Source organism: Canis aureus, chromosome 32, assembly GCF_053574225.1.
Source record: "Canis aureus isolate CA01 chromosome 32, VMU_Caureus_v.1.0, whole genome shotgun sequence".
Lineage (NCBI taxonomy): Eukaryota > Metazoa > Chordata > Mammalia > Carnivora > Canidae > Canis > Canis aureus.
Window position 1 is genome coordinate 43,767,096 of NC_135642.1, and position 22,001 is coordinate 43,789,096.

The 22,001-nt window shown below is 44.9% G+C and overlaps 2 protein-coding genes across 38 annotated transcripts in view; one reads left to right on the plus strand and one right to left on the minus strand.

Moving 5' to 3' along the window:
• Positions 1 to 9,293, minus strand: part of HMG20A (high mobility group 20A) — a 77,561-nt gene extending 68,268 nt beyond the window's left edge. Inside the window, exon 1 of one of the 3 annotated variants that reach the window (XM_077882029.1) lies at positions 9,020 to 9,293. The gene's annotated coding sequence lies outside the window, so the exon portion shown is untranslated. Of the gene's footprint in view, positions 1 to 8,752 lie in introns of all 3 variants that reach the window. The other 2 variants (XM_077882030.1, XM_077882028.1) reach the window with 2 other exon arrangements.
• PEAK1 (pseudopodium enriched atypical kinase 1) overlaps positions 8,639 to 22,001 on the plus strand; it is a 293,696-nt gene continuing 280,333 nt past the window's right edge. For 18 of the 35 annotated variants that reach the window (XM_077882020.1, XM_077882017.1, XM_077881988.1 and 15 more), the window contains exon 1: positions 9,583 to 9,733. The gene's annotated coding sequence lies outside the window, so the exon portion shown is untranslated. Of the gene's footprint in view, positions 9,155 to 9,582; positions 9,734 to 11,793; positions 11,890 to 22,001 lie in introns of those variants that run through there. The other 17 variants (XM_077881985.1, XM_077881986.1, XM_077882016.1 and 14 more) reach the window with 3 other exon arrangements.

A 22,001-nucleotide genomic window follows, 5' to 3' on the forward strand; every position in this document is an offset into this window, starting at 1 on the left:
TTTGGGACAGTATGTACCTGCTCATCAGGGATAAACAGAAAGGGCCTTGAAATGTAGGCTTAAAGAGAGACCTTCCTCTCTGTCTATGCACTGTAACCTCCCTAAGAAAAACAATATGAAACAAACAAAAAAACTTCTCTGATTCATTATATGCATAGATAAGTGCCTATCTAAGTGCCATTTCTCTTCCAGCTTGTTAGCCTCTAGAAAATTTTAGTAGTGATAATGAAGGATTATGGAGTATGAGAATGATAACTTGCCTGAGAGGCATTCAAATGCTGTCCGTATCACTTATTGGTTAAGTGATTTTGGCAAGTGACCTAAGCTCTCTAAGTCTCAATTTTTTCATAGGTAAGATGAAGTTAGTCAATACCCACAACATCCAATTATTAAAATTAAGTTAGTCAAATGGTATTTGGCATTATGGCTAACTTTGGTTTGAATACGAGTATCTAGAAAATAAGGAGAGTGCCATAAAATAAAGTAGTTTTTAAGTTGATTCAAATTAGAAGCTGGTTTGGTTTCTAGGTTCTTAAAAAAATCCAAATCCTTTAAAGAATCCGTTCTAGATGGGGGAGCAAATATAAAGGCTTTTAATTCTTTCATGTTCCAATAGATGCCAGTTCCACGGTATAGAAAGTGGTGTATTAAAAGCAACAGCCAAAATGAAGAATAATTTTGTATCTTTTCCATTAGACAAAAACTTGCTGGTGAAATTATGGGGAATACAACACACTCATACATTGCTGGTGACACCCAAAATTAGTACAACCTTTCAGAGAAATAATACAGTATTGTATCGAGAACTATAAGATGTCCAAACTCTTAGAACCAATAACCTCAAAAGACTTTATTTTAAGACAAAAATTCAAATAAAGATAACAGCTACAGTTTTACTTAACAATGCCTGGCACATAAAAGGTACTCAAGTACATCTTCAGATGAATACCTTTATTTGCACTGACCTCTTCAAATCACTGCCCTTGGTTCCCTCTCATTTAAGATTTTCTGATTTCATCATCTCAGTATAATTTTAGAATCAAATTCTTGTAACTTTGTCTAGTCTCTGTTCTCCAACCTTTTCCATTAACTTCATTGTTGATTGCTATCAACAATTGCTACCCCCTTAACTTCTGATACTTTTATCCTCTAAATTCAGTTGACCTTCACAAGGAAACCAAGTTGATGATACCATATCCTTGACCAAATCAAAAAGAAATCTGATGCTTCCTTCAAAATCCTAGGATGTTTTTCTCCTTCTAGTCTAATCAACTGCCTCACTGCCTGCTTTATTTAAGACACAAGATAGCCAGAAACCTTCACACCCATCCTCACCATATCCTTAGTCTTGTACCTAGCCACTTATATTTCCCTCTAGGATCTGAGGAAAAATTATCACCTCCTTGCTTCCATACTCTTGCTTCTTTCTTCCAGTTCCATCCAAAATCCAAATTCTTCAGATTTAAGTATCTCTTTTTTTTTTAAAAAAATTTTATTTATTTATTCATGAGGGACACACAGAGAGGCAGAGGGAGAAGCAGGCTCCATGCAGGGAGCCCGATGTGGGACTTGATTCTGGGTCCTCAGGACCGAAGGCAGATGCTTAACCACTGAGCCACCCAGGCGTCCCTCCTTCTTTTTTAAAGATATAATTCATATACCTCTTCAGTGTACAATTTCAGTGGTTTTTAATATGTTGGTTATACGAGGTGTTTTAGTATCAAGGTTGTACAACCATCACCATTATCTAATTCCAGAACATTTTCATTACTCCCAGAAGAAACTCCATACCCGTTAGCAGTCACTCCCCATCCCCCACCTCCAACCCCTGCCAACCTCTAATATACTTTGTCTCTATGGACATCTCATATAAGTGAAATCATACATTATATGGCTTTCTGTGTCTGGCTTCTTTCACTTGAGTGTAATATCCTCAAAGTTCATCCATGACATAGTATGTATCACTACTTCATTCCTTTTTATTGATGAATAATATTTCCTTGTATGGCTATACCTCACTTTATTTATCAACTGATGAATATTTTGGTTTGTTTCTATTTTTTGACTCTTATGAGTAATGCTGTTGTGAACAATATGCAATATGAACACTTGTATAAAAGTTTTTGTGTGAATATATTTTCAATTTTCTTGGGTATGCAAACTATGAATGGAAATGCAAATTAAGTACCTCTTGATATCCAAATCTATTGTTTCTGAGTTCGGATAGCTTGGGTTATCTCTCACAATGCAAACAATTCTATACTGACCTCTCCACTGCACTTTCAAACACCTGAAGTCTTCAGTCTACACATATTAATTTTAACTTCTTTTCAATTAAATTGAGGACAGGGATTAATTCTTACAGTTTGATCATACAGTAGTTATTTAATATATGCTCATTGCTACACTGACACCCTGAGATGCTCACAAATGTGAGAATAAGGAGCTATTCATTCCTTCATTTGGCAGATATTTGAGTTGTACACCGTCACTGTGTTTAATGTTGGGTATAAATAGTGCACAAAAGTTACTAAGTTCCATCATACCCCAAGTGCCAATTCAACTCCACAATATGCACTGGATACTTGTGAATAGCACTGTGCCACGTATTTCAGCTGCCACGTATTTCAGCAGACATGGACAGGAATAAGATAAAATGCAGCCTTTTATGGCAGCAGATAAGCTCTACATTAAAAAAAAAAAAAAAGCAACGACAAAAGCCAACACCAGCAGCAGCACTGGGTATCAAATGGCATAAGGAAAGTACAAAAGGCTCTGGAGGGTCAATGAGCAGAGCATATATGCTTGAAAGAGTGGAGAAGGATAGACATCAGAAAATACTTCCCAAAGTACTGAAGATGATAGAGCCTCCAAGATGATGGCATTTTGATAGGTAGGGATTCCTAGGAAAAGAGAAAGTGTTTCAGGAGGAGGATAGCAAGAACAATGATTGTAAGGCTGGGTACACTACAGAATTTTTTAAAGAGACCAATCCAGTTAGGAATGTGTAGATGGGTAATGAGTGAAGGCTCTTGAATGTTAGGCTTAGTGACTAAATAGGTTAAGAATGAAGTGCCTGGGTGGCTCAGTTGGTTAAGCATCTGCGTTCAGCTCAGGTTCTGGCCCAGGGTCCTGGGTTCTAGCCCCATATCCAGCTACCTGCCCAGCGGGTTGCCTGCTTCTCCCTCTCCCTCTGTAGCTCCCTCTGCTTGTTCTCACTCTCTCTCTCTCAAATAAATAAAACATATATATATATATATAAAGTAGATTTAGAAGAATCATTTGAAAGTCTTTCTACAATTCAAATTACTTTAGTGATTCCCTAATCTTTTCTTGAAATTTTTCTATTATATTTTCTTTCTTTCTTTTTCTTTTCTTTTTTCTTTTCTTTCTTTCTTTTTCTTTCTTTTTTTTTAATTTATGATAGTCACACACAGAGAGAGAGAGAGAGAGGCAGAGACACAGGCAGAGGGAGAAGCAGGCTCCATGCACTGGGAGCCCGATGTGGGATTCGATCCCGGGTCTCCAGGATCGCGCCCTGGGCCAAAGGGAGGCGCTAAACCGCTGCGCCACCCAGGGATCCCTATTATGTATATTTTCTAAAGTGATCATGGAAATTAGAGATTTCTCCTTTCCACAAGGAATAAAAAGTAAAATCTGGATTGCTAAACAAGCTGCTGGGGGAAGGCATAATTTCAAAAATTCTAGCACTGCATCTCCATACTTTTGAGGACATGTAAGGTTTAAAACACATACACAGGCAAATCCTAATAGCCAAAATAGCAGAAGAGACTGGGAATAAAGTAATTACATTCATTAAGCTCCTAACTCTAGGCATTGTGCCAGGTGATTTACACAGACTATCCTCAGTCCACCAAACAACCCTATTTAGGTATGGCAACTGAGGCTCAGAGAGATCAAACAAATTGTTCAAGGTAACCAAGCTAGTAAGCTCAGCTAGTAAAAGGTGGACATCAGTTTTGGAACTAGGCCTCTCTGATCCCCTATTTTCTGAATTGCTCACTTTTGTTTTTACTACATAAAGGAGGCCAGAATGATAAGTTCATGATGCATGCGCCAAAAAAAAAGCACTAAATATTTAACAAAGGAGCTTTAATGGTCTGGAGAAAAATTACACTGAAATATTCAAAACTGGGTTTAGAATGGCTTGGAGATCAAGATCAAGAGAGATGAAGTTTAGGGCTGCTCTCAATTCAGTATGAACAATGATTATACGATAGATCTTATTTAGGGATACCAAGGGAGCACTATTCTACTTTTTATTTGGAGACTAGAGAGTAAATTCCAAGAGAATATGGTTATTTGTCTGCATTCACTGACACATCACAAGTTCCCAGAATAGGGGTCTATCCCACAGTAAGCACTCAATAAACTTTTGCTGACATAATGAAAAGTCACGTAAGGGGTATTTTCATTTGAATCCTCTTGAAGTTCTTGAAATAAAGACAGCAGAAAAAAAAGAAAAGACAGCAGAGTAGTAAGTTTAAAAACCATTCAAGTAGTTAGGATACTTTCTTCAACACTCAACCCCATGGCCAAAACAAACTACCAAAATAACAAACATACAAAAAGGTAATTGGTGGACACTGGGGGCCGGATGTGTGTGTGTGTGTGTGTGTGTGTGTGTGTACTCAGATCATTAAGCATCTGCCTTTGACTCAGGTCACGATCTCAGGATCCTAGGGTGGAGCCCTGCCCCCCACCCTCCTCAGTGGGGAGTATGCTTCTCCCTCTGCCCCTCTCTCTGCTCCTGCTCTCTCTCAAATGAATAAATAAAATCTTAAAAAAAAAAAAAAGAGAGAGAGAGAGAGATGGACAAAAGAAATTAAAAGACACTTTTGCACTTAATATAGTACCTAGCAGGATGCCTGAGTGGCTCAGTGGTTGAGTGTCTGCCTTTGGCTCAGGGCGTGATCCTGGAGTCCCACATCAGGCTCCCTGCATGGAGCCTACTTCTCCCTCTGCCTATGTCTCTGCCTCTCTCTCTGTGTCTCTCATGAATAAACAAAATCTTAAAAAAAAAAAAATAGTACCTAGCACTCTGGATAATCAAATTTCAGTGAAATGGAATCCAGAATTTTAACTTATTATTTTAATATTTTAAACTGTTGTGAGCAGTATAACCAATGGCTGTTTCTGGAAAAGAAAATGGTTTCTTTGGAAAAGAAAAACCTAATCTGAGTACGGACAATTTCTTGCTTATAGATAGTAAGAAATGGAATGTACGGACAATTCTTGCTTATAGATAGTAAGAAATGGAATGAAAATCTCAAAATCATTAACTCTAAGGAGTAATGGAGTTCACTTCCCTAAGTCTTTTTCTAATTTGTAAAAAAATTTTAAATTATTTACTTGAGAGAGAGCAGGAGCAGGAAGAGGGGCAGAAGGAGAGGGGCCAGGAGGGCAGAGAATCACAGTCCTCACAAGGCAGGGAGTCTGACTGCGGCTCCATCATGACCCAAGCCAAAGGCAGACATTTAACAGACTGAGCCACCCAGGCGGCCCTATTTTTCTAATTTTGATTCTATTAAAACATACAAAGAAAACTGCAACAGAGAGCACAGAGGGGAAAAAAAAATCTTTGGAAGATAACAAGCCTTTCTAAAGAAACACTTTTTAAAGATTTAAAGAAAATAAAAGCCAGGCTCCATGGACTTGCTCTCTGTTTTTCACAGGCTTTTCTAATATTTCTTCTTTGATGGGACCAATGAAAAACTGCCACTTGTCACAAAATGTCTTCTTTCAGATATGTGGTGTATATATTACTTTCTTCAGAACAGACAGTTCTGCAAGCTGCTTGTCTTTCAGCTGCAGCAAATTTTCTTCTGTTACACTGCAATTCTTCCATGGAATAGCATAAAGACCCAATTAAAAAAAACTCCTTTGCTCTCTAGTTTCCTAAAAGCAATACTACTGTATCTCAATCAATATTTTAACTACATTTTCTCTATCTTTTTCATTTAAAAGTTCCACGATCTTTGCTTACTGCAGTAATTCCTAATACTATAGTTTAATTTGTCAGGGTGATCGTATCACATTTTCTTTTATACTTTAATAATATGGAAGACAGTGAACACTTTCTGTCCAATCAATTAATTAATACTTGCTTGAGGCAGTCTACATGTCCCTAACCTTCAATTAATAATAACATAGACATTATCGTGTCTTGCCTTTTCAATTACTGCAGAAATTCTGTAGTCTTTCAAAGGATAACTCACTGATTTTAGGGTCTTAGATTTTTTCCCCCCAATGTTTACATAAGGTTAAAACATGTATTTTTTCCCTTACTGTAATATTTAGTTTAAAACACATTTTTTCAGGGATCCCTGGGTGGCTCAGCGGTTTAGCGTCTGCCTTCGGCCCAGGGCATGCGTGATCCTGGAGATCCGGGATTGAGTCCCACACTGGGTTCCTTGCAAGGAGCCTGCTTGTCCCTCTGTCTGTGTCTCTGCTTCTGCTTCTTTTTTTTTTTTTTAATTATTTATTTATTTATGATAGTCACAAAGAGAGAGAGAGAGAGAGAGGCAGAGACACAGGCAGAGGGAGAAGCAGGCTCCATGCACCGGGAGCCCGATGTGGGATTCGATCCAGGGTCTCCCGGATCCCGCCCTGGGCCAAAGGCAGGCGCCAAACCGATGCGCCACCCAGGGATCCCTCTGCTTCTGCTTCTGTCTCTCTGCCTCTCATGAATTAAAACAAACAAAGAACCCCACATTTTTCTAATAAATAATAATGGCTTTTTCAAAGAACTAGAATTAAGACAATTGCAAATTCAGAGGATAGAATAGGTAACAAATCCCAAAGGAAAAAACAAAACGAAACATGGGCCTTATGCTTTTAAAAATCCTTTAAAGACCTTACAGTTTACTTGATATTCTAAAATCACTACAAAAAAAATTAAAATAAAATCACTACAGTTGAGATTTCATAGGCTCCAAACGGATGGATTCCATTAGTACAAACACACACACCTGTGATACTTGAAAGGAGAAGACAAGAAAAATTGAGTGTTTATTACCACTTTACACATTGCTTCTTATAATAAAACACTGACAACATAGGAAAAAAAAAAAAAAGTCCTGTCTTACCCATCTTCTGTCTTCCGTGAGCCAAATGCCCTGCTTACTTAAAACCTGAGTACCATGATCTCCGCAGCATGGTTTGCAAACAGAAAGGGCAGATACCAGGTTTTCATCGGGGCTGAAATTACTTAAATTACAAAGGTGGAGGGGGCGGGGGAATGTATCGACCTACAGCTGTCCCAGGAGCTCCGTGACAGGGACAGGTAAGAATTTTCAGGCCTGAGGAAGTAAGTGGTTTTCAGCTACAAGGCGAAAGCTGCCGCCTAAAATCAACAGGTGTAGGAGCCGAAGAGCACTCGGTATGGGTTAAGGGGACACCAAAGGCTTCACCCCTGCCAGGTGAAGATGCCTCCCCGCTCCGGGCCAAGCGAGAGTCCTGGGGGCAGGCGTGGGGCCGGCGGTCGGAGAGGCTGGGACACTTGCCTCGGGCCGGGACACCTGCTTCCGGCTGGGGCCAGGACACCTGGCTTGGGCTGGGACACCTGGCTTGGGCCGGGACACCGGTTTGGGCCAGGACACCTGGCTCAGGCTGGGACATCTGCTTCAGGCTCGGGCTGGGACACCTGGCCCCAGCCGAGGCACCTGGCTCCAGCTGGCTCAGGCTGGGACACTTGCCTCGGGCTTGGGCCGGGACACCTGCTTCGGGCTGGGACACCTAGCTTGGGCCGGGACACCTGCTTCGGGCTCGGGCCAGGACACCTGCCTCTGGCTGGGACTCCTGCTTGGGCCAGGACACCTGGCTCAGGCCGGGACACCTGCTTGGGCCAGGACACCTGGCTCAGGCCGGGACACCTGCTTGGGCCAGGACACCTGGCTCAGGCTGGGACACCTGCTTCAGGCTCGGGCTGGGACACCTGGCCCCAGCCGAGGCACCTGGCTCCAGCTGGCTCAGGCTGGGACACCTGCTTCGGGCTGGGGCCAGGACACTTGCCTCGGGCTGGGACACCTAGCTTGGGCCGGGACACCTGCCTCCGGCTGGGACACCTGCTTGGGCCAGGACACCTGGCTCAGGCCGGGACACCTGCTTCAGGCTCGGGCTGGGACACCTGGCCCCAGCCGAGGCACCTGGCTCCGGCTGGGACACTTGCCTCGGGCTTGGGCCGGGACACCTGCTTCGGGCTGGGGCCAGGACACCTGGCTCAGGCTAGGGCACCTGCTTCAGGCTCGGGCCGGGACACCTGGCTCTGGCCGAGACACTTGCTTCGGGCTCGGGCCGGGACACCTGCCTCCGGCTGGGACACCTGGCTCGGGCCGGGGGCACGGAGGGCGCGCGGACGTGCCGGAGCCGAGGGGGTCTAACAGCGCCCTGCGAACACCTGGGGGAGGAGCTGTTCCCTCCTAACGCGGGGAGACAGAGCTCCGGGATCCGGGCGGCGAGCCACGAGCCACGAGCCACGAGCCACGGCCGACCCTCCCGCGGCGCACACGCCCCCAACCTCAGGACGCCGCGCCCGCCGCGCCGCGCCGCGCGCACCACGCCCCCGCCCCCACCGGAAGCGGCTCCGGCCGCCCCTCCCCCACCGGAAGTGGGGCGCCCCCGTTCGGGCGGCCTCAAGCCGAGCCGAACCGGCCACAACGGCCAAAGGAGACGGCGTTGGGGGGGCGCGGGGCCGCTCGGCCGTGGCCACCCCGCAGCCCGCCCTGCTTACCGGCCTGCTGGCGGCAGGGGCAGGCGGGGACGGGGCCCGCAGAGGCCCCCGCACGGAGGACAGTCCCCTGAGCCCCTCTCGGTCGCCTGCACTCCGCTCGCTGCGGCGTCTCGCGGCGGGGGAAATTCCTCCGCAGCACTTTCTTTCGCTATCTTTCCTTTCCCTTCGCCCGGCCGCTGAGCCACCTCCCCCGACGCAGCCTTCCTTGTCGCGATGGCGTTTAGAATTGCTCCGGCGAGGAGGAAAAGGGACTATTACCCCCCGTACCTTGAGAAAAACGAAGGGATTATTTTGTTCCAATGCGGCGAGGGACTACGTGATGACGCAAGGTGAGGCCGGCTTTCGCGGAGCTTCCTGGGAGATGTAGTTTTTGACGTCGCTAAGGCCTGCAGAAAGGACTCGGTAATTACGGGATGCTGGGGGCCCTTGGAAACACGTGTTTTGCACTCGACGGCAGGCTGGCCAGGGGGCTTCGGCACCGAAAGGGCGAACGACCTGCCGCCCTTTCCGTCTGGGACTGAGCGGAACCCGAATTTCCCTTGGCTTTAGCCCAAGGGCCCGGTCGTCCCGCCCTCTTCCCTCGGCCACGCCCCCGCCGGTCAGTCTGGAGCCCTCATAGGCTGATGGTCCGGAGGTGGGCGGGGCCTCGCGGTGGCTCCTCCCCCGGGCCCGGGGCGAGCCCGGGGAGACGGCCGAGCGGGGGCTCGTGCGCGTGCGCGTGCTCGCTCCGCGGGGAGCCGCGGCGGGTGCGCGCGGAGGGGCGGCGCGCGGGCCGGGAGGAGGCGGGCGCGCGGGCTGGTGGGCCGGGCGGGCGGCGGGCGGCGGGCGGCGGGAGCGCGCGGCAGGCTCGGCAGGCTCGGCGGCGGCCAGTAGTTAGTTACTTGTTAGTGTCAGTTGCTCGGCGGCGGCGGCCGCGGTCACCGGGCGGGGGACGGGCCGGCCGGCGATGGTGGTCGCCCCAGCGGCACGCGCGCCTTCCAGGTAACGGGGCCAGGGCTGCCCGCGTCCCCTCGGTCCCCTCCCCGGCGCCGGCCGGCCCGGGGGGCGAGTGCTGCCCCGGCGGAGCCCGGGCGGGGCGCGCGGGGTCGTGGGGCGGCGCCACGGGGGCGCAGGCGGCCGGTGCGTCCTGCCCGGTGCGGGCTGTGCGGCCGCCCCGAGCCCCCTGCACTCCTCCCCGGGGCCCCGCCGCTCCCCTGCAACGCCCCCCCCCCCGCTGCCCTCCTCGCCGTCCTTCCCCCGTCCCCCTCTGCACCCCCCGCCGCCGTCCCGAGCCCCGTCCCCCCCTGCAGCCCTCCCCGCCGCCCCCTGCACCCTCCTCGCCTCTCCCCTGCACCTTCCCGCCGCCCCCTGCACCCTCCCCGCCGCTCCCCTGCACCTTCCCGCCGCCCCCCTGCACCCCTCCCCGCCGCCCCCCTGCACCCCCTGCACCCTCCCCGCCGGCCCCCCGCCCCCCTCCCCGCCGTCCCGAGCCCCGCCGCCCCCCCCTCCGCCGCCCGGAGCCCCGCCCCGGAGCTCCCCCCGCCCCCCGCCCCCCGGCGAGGACGGCCGCCCCGGTCGCCCGGCGCCCCCCAGAGGAGGGAAAGTTGGAGCTGGCGCAGGGGCGCCCCCGGGCGCGGCGGGGCTGCCGCTGGGGAAAGTGCAGCTGCGGGGGCTGGACGCGGGCGCTGCTGCGTGTCGGCGGCCCCGCTCGGCCCCGGAGGCTCCCCCGCCCGCCCGCTCTCCTGCGGGCCGCGGCGGCTGGTCTCGGCCCTCGGTCGCCCGCGGGCTCCTGGGTCGGGGCTACTTTGCGACCCGCTGGCGGGAGGGCGGGCAGCCCCCTCCCCCCTCCCTCCCCTCCCCTCCCTCCCCTCCCCCCCCCCCCCGCCCCGGCCGGCCGAGGGCACGACTTCGGTGTCGGCCCCAGCGCTGCCCCGGACGCGCGTGGAGGCGCGGAGCCGGCCTCGTGGTGGCGGCCTCGCCCCTGGAGCCCGGCACGCCCGGCCCGCTCGCGGATCGGGGACTTCCACCCGGCCGCCGACCTGGGCGCCTGCTGCGGGCCGCGCCCGCCCTCCCCCTCCCCCGCGGGGACCCCGACGCGCCCCCCGGCCCCGGCCCCGGCCCCGGGCGTCCGCGGACACTCGCGCGGCAGGCGCTCCCGGCAGGTGGGGCCGCCCCCGGCCCAGGCCCCCGCCCGGGGACTCCGGCGAGCGGGAGCAGGGTGCCTGCCATTGCCGGGGAGCTGGGCCATGACCAATTCACCAAGTATGCGAAAAACAAACCTCTTTCCGTAGCTGTCAGAAGGGGAAATATTTTATCATGTCTTTATTTTGGAGACTGTAGCTTGATTATATTACATGGGGGGGAAAAGCCTCAAGCCCTTTTCCTTGAGGCTGGTGATGTGTGGTCCTTTCCATCCCCTCTCTGCCATTTAGGAGCTGGTATTTCTGTTTGGCTGGGTCCCAGTAGGGGAAGAAAATATTTGGGCGAAAGGACAAGAGAAGATTGCTTCGAGCTGTTATGATGAGTATTCACTTTACCCAGTGATAGTGCAGAGAAAAACTTCCTTGCTGATGTTTGGGCCCCATTAACATTCTGTCAGAATCCATTTTTAAGAGTCTACCCTGAGGCCCATAAAGAAGTAATGCCACTTTATAGCTGTTTCTGACAATCACATTAAAAAATGTGTTCCTGGAATGCATTATATGTGTACTCATATAAACATTTATCTTTGTACATTTATGGTAATGTAAATATTTAAGTCGGAGAGCTTAAAAACTTTTATTTGCTTATTTGCATACATGTTTTTCAACATCTAGCAGTGCCAACCTTATTTGCCAAATAAGCATCAGCCATAAATTCATGCTTTGGCACATTTCATATAATAACTCTTCTAAATTGCTCCATGGTGAAGCATCATGAGATTAGCATTTGCTTCATGAGAGAGATTTGTTGTTGTTTTTAACTGTAATGATGTGCTGTTTAAGTGGAACAGGTGCTGGGCTCTAGCTGTTTGTGTTTAAACCTGCCAAATCACACTCTTTTTGTTGGTTGGGTTGTTTAAGTAATTTAGGAACCAGACTGTGGCCCCTGGCTTGCCAAGAGTGAGTTCAAGGTTCCATCTCACTGCTGCAGATCCCTGTCTCCACTGTGACAGGCAGGTGTGTGTGATGAGCTTTACTTGCTCCTTGCTGTTCTCTCTGTAATTCCTACTCCTCACCACCATCCCAGTCCTTTCCTTACTAGAGCTCCCTGGAAAGTCTAGGCTCCTTCATTGCTGGTTTGCTTTCCTTGTAGAACTAGAAATTCTAGGAACTTTCAGGCCAGGAACAGATAGTTCATGTTTCTTTGACAAATATTTTGATTGTTTTTCAAGTGATAGGCATGATAGGCCCTGAGCATATGTAGAATGATGTGCCTTTTTGCATGGAGGAGAAGATAGTACCGTTTAGGAGGAGAAGATAGTTGATAACTGATAATTAACAATATGATGTGATATATGACACAGGTATAAGTAGATTCCTCTGGGTGGAAGCATGCAGGAGGGGTAGTTGATTAAGACTTGGGGTCTTGGGGAGGGAGAGTCCTGGAATGCATCCTCATGCGTTACCTGAGCTAATCTTCAAAAATAGGACTTAACTGGGTTCAGCAAAAGGGAAAGGACATTTAATATTTATTTGTATATATATATTTTTTTTTTGATAAAACGCCAGTCTATTTTGCTCAACCTGTCTGGCATCCCCCCTTCCCTTAACCCTGTCACCCTGATATATGGTAAAGGGCATGTTAGACTAGTGCTGTCCTGTGAACATATAATGGGAGCCACAAATATGTTATATGTATTTTTGAATTTTCTAGTAGCTGCATTAAAAAGTGAAATTAATTTTAAAAGTGTATTATTTAACCTGATATAGCTAAAATGTTATCATTTCAACATGTAATCAGTATTTTGAAAGAATTGGAATATTTAACATTACCTTTTTCATACTAAGTCTTCAGAATCTGGTATGTATTTTAAATTTAAAGCACATTTCAATTTAGTCACATTCAAGTAATCAGTAGCCAAAGGTGGACAGCACAGTTTTCAAACAGGGGCCAGTGAAGTGGTAAGACTCACTGAAATCACTGAATGCCTTATCAGCCAAGTTAAGGAGCTTTAACTTTATCCTGAAGGCTGTGAAGATTTAGTGGGGGGAAAAAATGCTGTGATGGAATCAGATTTGTGTTTTAGACCTATCATGTTGCCAGTGAAGTGAATGCTGGATTAGAGAAGGGCAAAACTGGAAGCAAGATCAGTTAGGAAGCCATTCCTGAAAGTATGAGGGATATAAAGGAGGGGGGTGGATGTGTAAGAGATTTGGGAAGTATTATCAACAGTATAAGGTAAATAATCAGATGATAGAGCTGAGCAAGGTTGAAGATATAGGATGATTCCTACATTTTTGTTGTGTGCTACCGTATGGGGCAGGCAACTGAAGAGAAGCCAACCATCTGTGCCAGACGGACCCAGGATGGAAAAAAAGCAAACTATGCATTTAGGGGGTCAATAGTGAACAAACTTAGCTACTTCGGTACAAATACAGTGTTTTTAACAGATAACTGAAAAAAAGAGTATAGATGGAGGGAGATAAGGGGATTTAGAGAAGTTTACTCCCTCCTCTTTTAAATTAAGAGGATTTGGGGCATAGATTCATATGAGATGGAAAAGAACCAAAGTTGGGGAGAAATGGGCAGGGAGAGAGGGTGAGAGGTGATTGATGGAGTCAGAGATTTGTAAGCAGTGAGCGGGGGGTGGGATCCAAGGCATATGTAGAGAAATTGGCCTTGGGTAGTAGGTGATTTTCCTTTTCCAGTGAACAGAAAGGAAGGAGGTAAAGTCAGAGATAAAAGTTTCTGATAGGGGCAAGAAGGAAAATGAGTTGATAACATGTATCATGTTTGAGTACCTGCTAAGAGTGAAGGAGAAAGTAGTGGAGTAAGAGTTCTCAAAAAGAGTATGTGAGCTTATAATAGCTTCCAAGTGAATGAGAGAGGGAGAGAAGGGCAGACACACTGACACAGACATGACGAGAAAATGAAGGATTGTTAAGCAGCACTGAGGGCCCATTTGAGATCGTACACCTTGGATCCGTGGGTTTTTTTTTTTTTTTCTCCAGCATGATCACTCTGTGTATAACTAAAGAAACTGCTTAATACTCCTAAGAGCTCATAAAGTAGTAACTGTTAATCTCCTTAATTGTAAGATGAACAGCTGGGCCTGCAAAGCCTGGTAGTTCAGTTTCAGAACCCAGGTTGGTAACCAATGCTTTGCAGATGCCTGCTTAGGAGAGATTCCTGAAGGACGAGGAAGTTAATGATATCGAGGGTTGGAGTCCAGGCTGGATCGTGAACAGGAATACTGGAAAGGGTGATTTCATTGGGAGAAGATGAAGGGCATGAAGGGCTAGGTAGATGTCACTGTGAAGCTGAAGAGCTAGTGAGGAGGAAGCAATACTATTAGCTTTTATTTATGGGGTACCCACTATATGCTAGACACTTTACCACCTTGCTCTACAATGTGTTATTAACAAAGTCTTCCCTTTGTCATTCTCCATCAGATGAAGAAACAAGATTAAACAGTTTAAACAATCTATCCAGAGACATACACTATCAACTGATGAAACCATGATCCAAAGCCTGTTTTTCTGCAAATCATACTCCTTTTCTTCTTCTTCTTTAATAGTTTTTATTTTTTAAGTAAGCTCTAGGCCCAGTGTGGGGCTCACACTCACACCCCAAGATCAAGAGTTACATGCTACATCACCTGAGCCAGCCAGGCACCTCCAGATCACATTCTTCTTAAGGAGATAGGATAGAAAACACAATAGTGTTGAAAAGTGGTTGAAATACACTGGGATATTTAATTTAGGATTTCAGGGGTATATCATTCATTTAACAAATGTTTGTTGAGCATTTAGTACATGTATCAGGCATTATTCTAGGTGCGCAGGTTCGAATAGTGAACCAAACACAGAATTGTTGCCTTCATGAATGTTGCATTCTAGACAGGGTGAGACAGACATTAAAATAAGTGAGAGTTATTGTTATATGAGAAGGTGATAAGTGCTACAGAGAAAAAGCAAGCAGGAGGGATAGGGATTCTACAGAGTATGAATGAGCAAAGACTTAAAAGAAGTAGGGGTCATACTAGGTAGCAGAAACTTGTTGCATTGGTCCTGAATCAGAGGTGTGCTTGGCTAGTGTACCTGCACAGGACTGAACAGAAGAGAAGATGGTAAGGTCAGAGAGATAACTGGGTCCAGATCTTGTAGAATTTGTAGGCCATTGTAAGCACTTGGTTGTTTACTTTGTGCAGTGGAAACTATTACAGAGTTTTGAGTAAAGGTATGACACGATTTAAAAACTTCGCTTTAAAAGCGAAGTTAACATGCTTTAAAAACTTAGCTCTGGGGCAGCCCCAGTGGCTCAGTGGTTTAGCGCCCCCTTCAGCCAGGGCCTGATCCTGGGGTCCTGGGATCGAGTCCCACTTCGGGCTCCCTGCATGGAGCCTGATGCTCCCCCTGCCTGTGTCTCTGCCTTTCTCTCTCTCTCTCTCTCTCTCTCTGTCATGAATAAACGAATAAAATCTTTAAAAAAAAAAAAAAAAAAAAACAACTTCGCTCTGGGCCAGTGTTTTGAAAGTAGTCTAAGGAGGCACAGAAAAATCAAGAGGACTTGTTGGGCGGTTCTCCTAAAAACTCCAGTTGAGAGACCAGGGAATTGAAAAGCGATTGAATTGGTTAGATTTATAAGAGAGTTGCACAGATGGTACAGTGAGTTCTCTTATACCAGTGTTTCTTAGTCTCCCCACTATTGACATTTTGGACTAGATAATCCTTTGTTGTGGGGGGTTGCCCTATATACAGTAGGATGTTCTATAGAATCTCCTGTCCTTTATGCCAGTACCATCTCCCCAGTTCTAACAATCAAAAATGTTTCTAGACATTGCCCAATGGCCCTTATGGGGGATATTGCTCCTATTAAGAACCACTACCGGGCAGCCTGGGTGGCTCAGCAGTTTAGCGCTGCCTTCAGCCCAGGGCGTGATCCTGGAGACCCAGGATCGAGTCCCACGTCAGACTCCATGCATGGAGCCTGCTTCTCCCTCTGCGTGTCTCTGCCCTCCCCCCTGTTTCTCATGCATAAATAAGATATTAAAAAAAAAAAAAAGAACCACTACCATATACCCTTCACTCTGTTTCCCCTAATGTTAACATCTTACCATAATCATGGTGTATTTATCAAGCTAGGAAATTAACATTGGTACAGTGCTTCAGCTGAACTCCTGATTTTATTTGTATTTTATTTTTTCACTAACATCCTTTTTTCTATTCCATTATTTAAACCAGGATATTATGTTGCTTTTAGTTGTCGAGTCTTCTTTATCTCTTCTAATGTATGACAGTTTCTTGGTCTTTTCTTTTATGACCTTGATACTTTTAAAGAGTACTAGTTAGGTATTTTGTAGACTGTTCCTCAGTTAAGGTTTGTCTGATGTTTTCTTGTTTGAGTGGCGTTATGGATTTTGGGGGGGAAGAACACCGTAGAAGTGAAGTGCCCTTCTTATGTCATATAGGAGATACATGGTACCAACATGATCTATCACTGATGATCACTTTGCTAAGGTGTTTTCTGGCAAGTTTCTCCACTGGAAAGTTATTTTTCCCTTTCCATACTCTGTTCAGTAGAAGCTGGTTGCTAAGTACAGCCTGAACTCAAGCAGAGGAGGAATTAAACTCCTACTTCTTGGGGGAGGAGAATCAAGAACTTGTGACATATATTAAAACCACCACAGTAATTGGTAAATATTTGGGGATGAGGGGATTACTTTGAGGCTTTGCCAGTATCCTGTTTCTTCTCACTAATTTAGCATTCATCAGTAGATCATGCCTACAGTAATTATTGCTATTGTGTTCTGAAAGTACTTCTTTATTTCCCTCATTTTTTCTGTGTTTATTAACTGGAATCCTTTTGTAAGGAAGACTTGTCCCTTCTCATGTGTTTTTCTGTCTACCTGTTTAATCATTTATGTCAATTCCAATTCAGGATATTTATTTTATTCTTAGGGTTATAGTTCAGTGCTAGCATTATTTATTGATCAGATTATCCAGCTTTGGCCACTGGGATCTCTTTTAGGTTGATCGTGTGTCCTTTGCCATACTCCTATCCTTTGTTTGTATGTATACGTGTAACTTCTCTATTGTCTAGTACTACTAGATGCTTCAGGCTCATCTTGTATTTTTCCTGCAATAGCCCTAGTCTCATTTTTCTCAAGAAGTTGTGGCTCCTTTTACCAAAGAATGGTATTTTGAGGCCAAGATCTGGACGCTAGGTGTGCTTGTTGCTGCTAGAGTGTCACTGCTTCTAGGCACACTCAGTGGACCAAGAGCTAGGAAATATATGTATGTATACTAATCTGTGTATGTATTTATTTTTTTGTATATAAAAGTAGGCCTGGGTTTATTTTTATGTGGCTCCAGTTGACTGTGTTTTGGTCCAACTACCTTTGTTGGTGGATTGGATGTAGAATGGGAAAAGAGAGTTGTTAAGGATGGCTCCAAGGTTTTTGGCTTGAGAACTGGCAGGATGGAGATGTCATTAACAGAGATGTGAAGACTGTGGGCAGAGCAGGTTTCTGGGAAGAGTTCAGGAATTCTTTTCCAGCCTAGCTAAGTTTTTGAGATGTCTAATAGATATGGTAATAGAGATGTCAAGTCAGCAGTTGAACAAATGAATCGCGGTCAGAGGAAAATGGTCCAGGTTGGATACATTTGGGAGTTGTCAGTAGAGGTGAGATGGATGCCTGAGGAGTGAGGGTTGATAGCGAAGGAGTTCAAGGACTGACCCCTGGGGCATACCAGTCAGAGAGACGAGGAGCATTTCTGCAAAATGGTAAGGATTGGGGTGTAGCCATACACTCATCATTAATAAACACTTATTATGGGGATCCCTGGGTGGCTCAGAGGTTTAACGCCTGCCTTTGGCCCAGGGCGTGGTCCTGGTGTCCCGGGATCCAGTCCCATGTGGGGCTTCCGGCATGGAGCCTGCTTCTCCCTCCTCCTGTGTCTCTGCCTCTTTCTCTCTCTCTCTCTCTCTTTCTATGTCTATCATAAATAAATAAATCTTAAAAAAAAAAAAAACCACTTATTATTTTCAAGGCACCAAGCTGTTTTGGGGGTTAACCTTGCTTCCTCAATAAATTTACAATCAAGGATGGGACAAATTACAGACTGCAAAAGAGTAGCAGTGGAAGGCGGCAAGTACCAGATAATAGCATAGATACGACATCCTGGAGAACCTTGTCAGAGGACACAGACATAAGAAATGAACCGGAAGTGTGCCAGCTGCATGTAAACATTAATGTAAGCATGCATCAGTCAGGAAACCTGCCAGGGGTTCATGCACACAACTAGTAATTATGGACAAACAGAAGCTCCTCCATCTGTTGACCTTGGTTTCTTAGGTTGCTTCTGCTCCTGGTCCCCTGTCAGGGTAAGTTTTCTTTTTTTTTTTTTTTTTTTTTTTTAAGATTTTATTTATTCATTCATGAGAGACAGAGAGAGAGAGAGGCAGAGGGAGAGGCAGGTTCCACACAGGGAGCCCGACGTGGGACTCGATCCCAGGACTCCAGGATCACACCCTGAGCCGAAGGCAGGAGCTAAACCGCTGAGCCACCCAGGGATCCCCTATTTTTTTTTTTTTTAAAGATTTTTTTACTTATTCATGAGAGACAGAGACACAGAGAGAGAGAGAGAGAGAGACAGACAGACAGATAGGCAGTGAGAGAAGCAGGCTCCGTGCAGGGAGCCGGATGCGGGACTTGATCCCGGGTCTCCAGGATCATACCCTGGACTGACTGCTGAGCCACCCGGGCTGCCCCAATGTAAGGTTTTAAGTTGGTAATCGTACCTATGGTCGTTGGCTATCAAGCCACTCAGTGACCTGGTCAGGAGAGTTTCTGCTGCATTTTACTTTTTAACTTTGGCTTTCCTCCACCATTTCATAATCAGTGGGATTCAGATCAAGACTGCTTAAGATAAAATATTTCCATGTAAAATCAAGCAGCAGTGGTCTTACCTCCTTCTGTGAACATGTTTTTTTTTTTTGACTGCTTCTTAGAATGTTTTAGACATTCCCACTTACCAGTTGACTATTAAGGTTGTACCCAAAATATATTTATAGAACTTTAAAAGTAATTTAAACTTCTAACCTAGTAAGCCAAGGTTTTTAGTAAAATATTTTTTTCATTTCCTTTGTATTAAAAATGGACAGACTTTTCATTGCCTGCTGATAAGAGTGAGACCGATTAATAGTACCTATTGAGTAATTATTTCTCAGTCGCTCTTAAGGAATTAAAAGAAAAATAAGGCATTTATCTGCTTTATAGAAGAGGGGACAGAGAATTGCAGGATTCCATACTCAGTCCACTGAATTGTTTGGCAAAGCTGTTATCCTTTTATATATATTAGTGTTTATTAGTTGTGGGAAACTTGACCATATGTTGAGTGGAAAGAGACCCTGTCACCATGTCTTGTTAGCATGGTCCCTCGCACATAATGAATATTCAGATGATCGTCGGATGAAGGAAGTACATAAGATATTTGAAGACATGAAGGAAGACATAAAATAGGACATGAAGAGTTACTCAGAAAAGTTAGAATACTAAAAACTTTAGTTGTCTAAGTCAGAGTTAGGGCAAAGTAAAATAAATCTGTATGGTAACATCCTAATTTTAGACTAAGCCAGACAAATACATTACTCTAAAAACATGATCACTGTTTTTCAGGTAGTCCATAATCCTACCCTCTTGTAGTTGAGTTCTTCTAGTTAGGAGTCAAACTGCTTGAATTTGAATCCTGCTGAACTACATACTAGATGTTTGACATTAAGTTTATTTCTTAACTGTTCTTCAATTTCCCCATTTGTAAAATGAATATTTCTATCTACGTTATGAGGTTGGCAGGTGAAGTTCTAGAAAACAAGCACAAAGGGGCAGCCTGGGTGGCTCAGCGGTTTAGCGCCACCTTTGGCCCAGGGCCTGATCTTGGAGACCCAGGATCGAGTCCCGCGTCGGGCTCCCTGCGTGGACCCTGCTTCTCCCTCTGCCTGTGTCTCTCATTAGTAAATAAATACAATCTTTTTTTTTTTTTTTAAGTTTTGCTATATGTTGTGTTCAGTTAATTTTAACTGTTATTCTAAAAATGCTGAAAGGCTAGTACATTAAGGTTTTTCATTTTCTAGAAAATCATATATGCTGAGTGATAATTAAAAGGGAAAAAACCAAAAAAAAAAAAAAAAAAAAAAGGGAAAAAACCCTACAAGAAGAAGGGGAAAAGACTGATGGGAAGTATACTAATATACTCATGGTGATGTGTCGGAATTCTAAATAATAGGTTTTCTGCTTTTTGCTATCTCCATTTTTTCCCTCTTAATTTGTTTACCAGATTTTTGTTCAATATTTAACTATAAGCCAAAAATGGGCTTTCGGGGGCATATTACTTTTTGAGAGTCAGCACTGCATTATGGTTAAGAGTATGGATTCTGGACCTGGGATTGAATCTCATCTCTGCTGCTTATTAGCTATGTGATCTTGGGAAAGTTACTTTATTTCTCTATGCCTTAATCTTCTCATCTGTAAAATGAGGATAATGATAGTACCCAAGCCAGAGGGTTTTTAATGAGCTAATATTTACAAAGTGCTTAAAATATGCCTGGGGCATAGGAAGTATCATGTATTTGCTGATAAAATAAAAGATGGTAGAAATACTGCATTTAAAAATTAATGAAAGATTTTAGCTTTCCAGTATATTAATAGTTTAATCCACAAGTTTTCCTAGAAGTCTCCTACCTTTACCTTCCTGAACTGCTTTGGTTCCATTGATGGTGGAAAAGCAGGAAAACTATTTTTCTCATAAATTCTTTGTATGACAGGAGCATTTTTCCTTATTTAAAGTTAGGATCTAACCCCCTCACCCTCCCATAATTTTCAAATAGATAAAGTTACTTTGGTTACTACAGGGGAAGATGCCATGGTACACCTCTTAAATATTGTGGAATAGTGAGTGAGTTCAATATTTCAAATGCTGAGAAACTGCCTTCTTCCCAGGTGTGCAACAGTTTTTATAGATTTTATTTGGGTATGAAGTAGGAGTAATTGTGGGAGTTAGTGTGAAAGAAGATTTAAGGCATTGGAGATGCAATAAAAAAATTTTTTTTCCTAATGCCAGTTCTCTCCTTGATTTGAAAATTCTTTTAGCAGCAATATCCCCAGACTTTTTCAGCATTTGCCTTATTGGAACTGGCTGTATTTACAATATCAAACCTTACAACTAAATACTTCAGGTAGGCTGACCTCTTAATTCAGCACTTCATCCTGAAGTTAAAAGAGGTTATTGGTTTCTAGGTTCAACGAGGAAGTTAGTATAATGTAAGAGTGATGGGAGGTCCAGAAGAGAATCCTGTGGTTTGATAACCTTTTTTCTTCTATACAGTGTAAGAACAAGTTTACTTTGTTTCTTAATATACTCTTTCTGTACAAATGTAGCTTATGGAATGATTAGCATCAGTGAATATATAAATTGTACCATCAGTGGTACAATTCCTAATTAGTAGTTCCTAATTTAGGGAGTTGAACTTTTATTATTAACTTAGATTTTATTTCAAATGAATATTTTTATTAAACATATTCAAATAAAATTTGAATCTTACTATAAATGCAACTTGCAGTTGGCAGTTTTATAGTCCAAAAGTATAATAAAAAATGTCATCGAGAGAAGGTTGTGCTTTGTATTCTTTTGTAAAAGGCAAATATAGGGCTTTGTAGCTACACGAATAGTCTTATCTGCTATAGGACTGTGTGGTCTGCATTTTCATGGACTGGCTGGCTGACTAGGAGATGGAGTCCTATACGCAATGATTTCCCTCTAATTCTCTTTGTCCTTTTTAGCTCTAAATCTTTATTACCTGTAAAACTACATATCTCTAAAAATTACAAGCTTTTATGATAGGAAAAAAGTTACCTTTTATTATAAAAAATAATTGGAAAAATATAGAGTAAGTTAAAAAGAGTAGACCTGCTATCCTATCATCCAGAGATAACTGGTACTAGTAAATGGTGCCTTTTGCCTCATTTCATTTGCATGTATGTAAAGATTAAAGCATGCCTAATTGATGTCCTACTGTGTATGGTAGAGCTACAGCTTCTGTGTCAATTGTAGTCAGTGTAGAAAGCTGG